Below are 6000 nucleotides of genomic sequence, written 5' to 3'. Positions count from 1 at the left end.
GATCTATCGAACACAATACATCGATGCATGCACATGCAGTTACAGTGTTGCCAACTGGACATGCTGTTTATGTTTTGTGGTTTTGTTTACCTTTTTTGGAAAACAAGAAAGGCCTAGATTTCTTATCTTTGTGCTCGCAAAATGTATGAAGTTGGTATAATAATTAGCCGTTGTTTGATTTACGTAATTACAATGCCAATGCCGTTGTGTGCCACGAGAATATAAGCGTGAGAGATTAGCTGAAAGACTCAAGTTTGCTGGTTGGTTCATTTCATAGCTAGGTTTAACTTAACTTTTAGCCTTGGGCAATGGAATGTATCACCAGGCATCACTTTCATTCTTTTTATTATCTGCAGTTGTGGCAGTTCCGGTACCGATTTCACCGTCGTGATGAGTCGTACTAGCATAAATATATTCCGTTATCGCTTGAGGAAATGTCGCCGTAGCATGTCTTCCGTGGTCGTAGAACCTGCGTTCTGTATTTACGGCGTATAAATGTGCATGTGCCGCATAGCAAAGGTCTCTCCCTTCGTATACCATCTTATGCTCGCCGGATTCACGCAGCTGGGCCGATGGATTGTATAGTTTGGGACTCAAACCAAATGCTCATTAACTCCCCATCTGAGGGGGTCGGAGGTTATCTGATTTTGTGATTATATGTAGCAGTTGAGAATATAATCTTTGATATGTAGGTTCCATTGTGACGGCGGCGACTTTCAATATCCGTGATAATGGTGATCTCCCTTTCTTTGGACCTGCTAAAATGCTGAGGAAACTTTATTCGATGAATCATCAACTTTCTTTTTATTCTTCTTAATATTCATGACTTAAAACCTAAAGTTGTTTAACTTTCTATTATCTTATTCACACGATTGACCTTGAAAGTTCTAATGAAATACCAAAAATATTAGTGTAGGATCTCAAACAGAACTTCACATGCATTATGGTTCCTAAATATCGAAGTAGGCCAGAAAATGTTCTGTCTTGTTGTCCAAATTCTTCAAAAATTATAAGTGGCTGCATTGTTTTCCATATTTCAAATTGGCATTTTTTCCTGAATTTCAAATTGATCCCTCGAGTGTCCGTAACTCAGCCAGAACTGAGACATCTCAATTTGCATGTTAGTATGATGTCTATCCCAAACCAGATGGCCAATAAAATTTTGCTGTAAACCAGCATGGCCTCTATTAGAGGAAGGCTGCAGCACACCTCTAGCTCTATTTCTGATCTAATTAGAGATTAATTAATTATCCTTAAGGAACTCGCTACAATTGGATTCTAGACCTCACTATTCAGCGGAATATATACCTATTTCAACACATGTATTGATTTGGGCACAATAGATAAGTAATGTTACTTATCCACCGTGTCCAAATCAATTCGTTGAAATATGTAGGATACCCCTTACAGTAGGTATACGTCATTCTGCCATGGATAGATTAAGTATATTAAAAAAGTGTAAAAGCAAAAAACGAGTCTGAACATCCTAGCCCTGAAGAGGGATTAATGGTCATAAACCATGTCGACAGAAGCAACTATTTCCACCCTGACTACGGGCCTTACTGCTGCCATTGTACTCACCATATCGAAAAAAAGAAATGGTCACAACTACTGATTCTCCTATCTGAAAAATTAGCTAAGGCAGTAACAAATTGAATAAAGATATGTTACTTACATTCTTAAAGGATCGAAACTACTGTGGCATTTTTTAGTGTACCTCCTCCAAATTTCTGGTACCCCCCAGAAATTCCTCCGCACTTACCTGCAGAACTTAGTGCGAAAAGTACCTCCAAACCAGCCCAACCTGGAGATCAAGACTTGTATGGCAGAGGAATATCTGCACCTAGAAATCCAGGGGAAGTTGGTGCTGAGGAGATTGCAGTTTGGAGTGAGAAGTACTCCACTTGGTCCCATCATAACTCTTTCTCCCACCAAGACCTCATCCTACCATGTCATTCCCCTCCTTGACTTCCAATGGCTTGCCTGAACCAGTGATCACCCCACTTGCCTGTGTCTCCAACCCAGAAGATTGAGGAGAGGAAACCCGGTGGTGCGCTATTACCCCCAACCTCTGGTTGAATGACGAGAAATGTTCCAGAGTTTCCTGTCAACACGGGTGCTTTCCAGGAATTTTGGACTGTGAGCCGACCAGCACATCGAAGTACCCCTCCCTTCCTTTGCTAAACCTCCCTCTCCACTCTGCTCTTTTCTGGCCGCTCTCGTACTCATGGGCCTGCGTTGTGGTGATATCGGTCGACTTGTGAGAGTGATTCTCAACTTTTTTTGGTTCTGAATGGCGAAACAGCTTATAGCTTAGTTTTTCTTATTGGTTTAAGCTCGTTTTGAGATTACTAGTTATCATTGTTGATTATGGTAATACATGTGATATTGAATATTTCTACCTTCGAATACTAGTTGATTGAATATGTCTTGTAATTTTGACGCAATTGTTTCTCTGACTGTTGATTATTCTTGTTTTGTGGAGTCGTTCCATCACCCAGTTAGTGACAGACGATTAGAGGTCCCTGTGTCTGGGCCTATGTTATGAATATCCAAGATTTAAACAATGTAACGCCACACTACCAAGACCCACATCTTCATCTGGACACACACAACTGTGCACAAACCTCATGGAGTCTGACTCTATTTTTGAGATGGGGTGAGATTCCATGGTGGCTATGTTTGGCTATTCTCCACTTCTTTTTAAAACCCACTTTCTGCATAGAGAAAGCTGGACAAGAGAAGAAGGGAATAACCTTCACAGGGGAGCTCAAGCATCGTTTACTGATAGCTTAATGAAAGAGGCGCAAACGGGCTGGTTCTAACCTGAGTGCATGTTATTGACGAGATGGGTTTGTATAATTGACCAATTCATATATACACCAATAGTTGGGCTGCTCTAAAAACCCTAAACTCATCTTGGTTCAGGTTTAGGCTATTAGCTGAATGTCGCAAGGCACTCCACTGGAAATTTTCTGAGCACTAGGACATACAGACATTAACTGGAAATTAAAAGGCAGAGGAACTGGCTAAGGCTGGCATAGAAAAGGATCCAACTGGTCCAGAACCATTTGTGTCACATACTCTTTTAACAAGGATGGCCTCAAGCAGATGGTAGAAATTTGCCAAACACTCAAAGATTTGGCCAGAAACATTTGGGCTACGTCAAGCTAAACTTCATCGGAAGACCTTGTCCCGGTACTCAGGAGAAGACAGCTCCTTTAGAACACAAGTTAACTTCGAACTGTAGGCGTACACTTACTGATCACTATCATTTGTGATGTCATGGGAAAGTTACATAGCACTACCGGAACGCACTTTCCTCAACTTTCTTTGCAAGTGAAATATTACTCTATGTTTCTTTTAATTTCAAGTTATGTCTGCATATTTTAAAATAAATTTTTGTTTTGGTTACAAATGTATACACTAGAAATTTTGAGGCACCAAAACTGATAAAAATATTATTTGACTATTATGTCTTTCGTTAACTAGTGCCTGAACAGCATTCCGGCACCATGGCACTACTGACTATCATGTAATGAGGCATATGCACCTCCTGGGAGCAGCAGACTGGGGCAAGTGTAAATGAAAGAGGAAACAGCTACACATCTAATATGTGAGTACCCTGAAATCATGAGGACTCGGTACTGATACTTGGGCTCTGTAACGGATCCAGGATAGGAACAAGGGACTAAGTAGGGGTAATCTCCTGGCAGTAGTGGGGATCCGAAAAAATTACCATTCTATCTAGTGTAAATTGGATACCCAAGGGAGGGGCTATAGCCCCCTCATCCCCCCCTCATAGATCCGCCACAGCTTGGGCTCACCTTGTATAGAGCGAAAGGAAGTAAGAGATCTTCCCATTTAGGACGTCTTGGCTTTTATTAAGGACTTAAGGCCTCTAGGTGATCAACTATTGGTGGTTGGCACAATGGACCATAAGTTCTAAGTGCAATGTAAGCAAGGGTAGTTCCCCCACCCTTCTTTTAACCCTTTCACTGCTGTGAACATACCTGGTACGTTCACATGACAGGCTGCTGTGAACGTACCTTTTCTTACTCCCTGTCATGCGCTCAGCACTTGCACCGGTTAAGATGATTTTTTGTGGGGCCATGGAACAGGTACTCCCAGGATGGGCGTGGTACACACTCTGAAGGGTCGCTAGTCTGGAACCCTTTCCTCGAAGGGCTCACCCTCGCTGGCCCGTCTCTTCGAACCTCTAGGGGGCCTCCCTCCCAAAAAGTGATTGCTCTGATTGCAATTTGAAAATCAATCAATCAATCTGATCATCAAAAGATGATTGTTTGCATCGCACTTCTGCCAATCAAGCAATCAAATTCGTCTTTGAACCATTTTCCGGTGGTCCGCAGTCACGTTTTTAGCAAAGTTAATAAAATCGTTATTTTTCATCATAGAAATACGGTTCAAAGACTTGCTTGATTTGTAGGAGTGTGATGCAAACAATCATTTTTTGATCATCAGATTGATCAATTGATTTTCAAATTGCAGTCAGAGCGGTCACTTTTTGGGAGGGAGGCTCAGAGGGTCAAAGAGACGGGCCAGCAAGGGTGAGCTCATCAAGGAAAGGGTCCCGGATTTGCGACCCTTCGGAGGGTGTACCACGCCCATCCTGGAAGTACCTGATCCATGGCCCCATGAAACGCATTTTAACCGCATTTGACGAGAAGGTTTTCGGAGATTGAACAGCAGAGAAAGGGTTAATCAATCAATTAATTCCCTTAACTATTCTCAAATTTATTTGTGGTCTTTTTTCCTGTAACCAGGCATGTAGCCAAAATTTTTCTTCTGGGGTGGTTTGCAGGTTGCCTGTGAGTGTAGCTAGGAATTAAGGCTAGGGGGGATTTTAGGTGCAACTAATACTGGGAGGTCTGGAGGGTATGGAATACCTGCTAGGGTGAGTGGGAGGTGTGGGGGCCCTCCCCCAGAAAAGTTTTAAGATAAATGGCTCAAAATGGTGAATTTTACGGCTTTCTGATGGGTATTTTATTAATCTTTACACTATTGTATAAGTAATGTTTATCCAAATAAGTAAAATAATTTAACTTAAAAATTTCTGTGAGCTCTGGAGGGGGATTTATCCCCCAAAACCCCCCTCACTGTGCCACTGAAGTCTCCTACACTGGTAATTTTGTATTTTTTTCATTTCCCATCCATCAGGCAATGGTAAATTTCTTAAAATAACCTATTAGTTTTGCTTGTGTTTTGCTAAAATTTGGTTTTTGCCGAAGTGCCCATAGTTACTATTGCTTGGCCTCTGTAGGCCTTGATTTTTGAATTTGCCTAATTTTCAAAAAAGAAATTTTAAGTTCTGGGTACTGGTGGTCAGGGGCAGATTCAGCATAAAATTTGAAGGGGGGGCCATGACCTGGGTTTGGGGAGTATGGAATATCCCTCAGGAGAGAGGGGCGTTTTTACAGTATGGAGTGCTATGCTCCACAATAAAAACATCTCAAACTTCTCTCACTTTTCAGACTTGTAGCCATGCATTTGCATATACATTCCCTTTAATACATTCAATGCGGGCCCGATTTTCATTAAAGCCGTCAGAATCGGCGGATAAAATAAGAAAGAAAAAAAGAGAGATTTTCGCAGCTTAACTTCTGTTCAAATAATACTATTTACAAATGGTGCACACGGGTCGAAAGAGGGAATCTTGCTGAAGGTCATGCACACGATTAGAAGATGTAGAAGTGGATATTAGTCACGTACAGAGGTGGAGAAAGGGCTCCTGGACCGACCAGCAGAGCACGTCAATTGACATACTCCGTGCTTAATGTGTTAATCCTTTACATGGATACAAAAACATAAATGAATAAGAATTACAATTTTTATATAAGGGAGAGTCATATGGGTCATGACTGGATTTTTTTTCAATTCCAACCATCAGAAAATCCACCACTGCTGGTGTTAGCTGTTAAAATTATCCACTTTTGAGAAAATTTTGGATCATATAAGATCCTAATATCATTCCACAACTTT

Source organism: Ischnura elegans, chromosome 9 (genome assembly GCF_921293095.1).
Source record: "Ischnura elegans chromosome 9, ioIscEleg1.1, whole genome shotgun sequence".
NCBI classification, from domain to species: domain Eukaryota; kingdom Metazoa; phylum Arthropoda; class Insecta; order Odonata; family Coenagrionidae; genus Ischnura; species Ischnura elegans.
The sequence above is the reverse complement of the archived record's forward strand: the minus strand, read 5'-3'. Positions refer to the sequence as shown.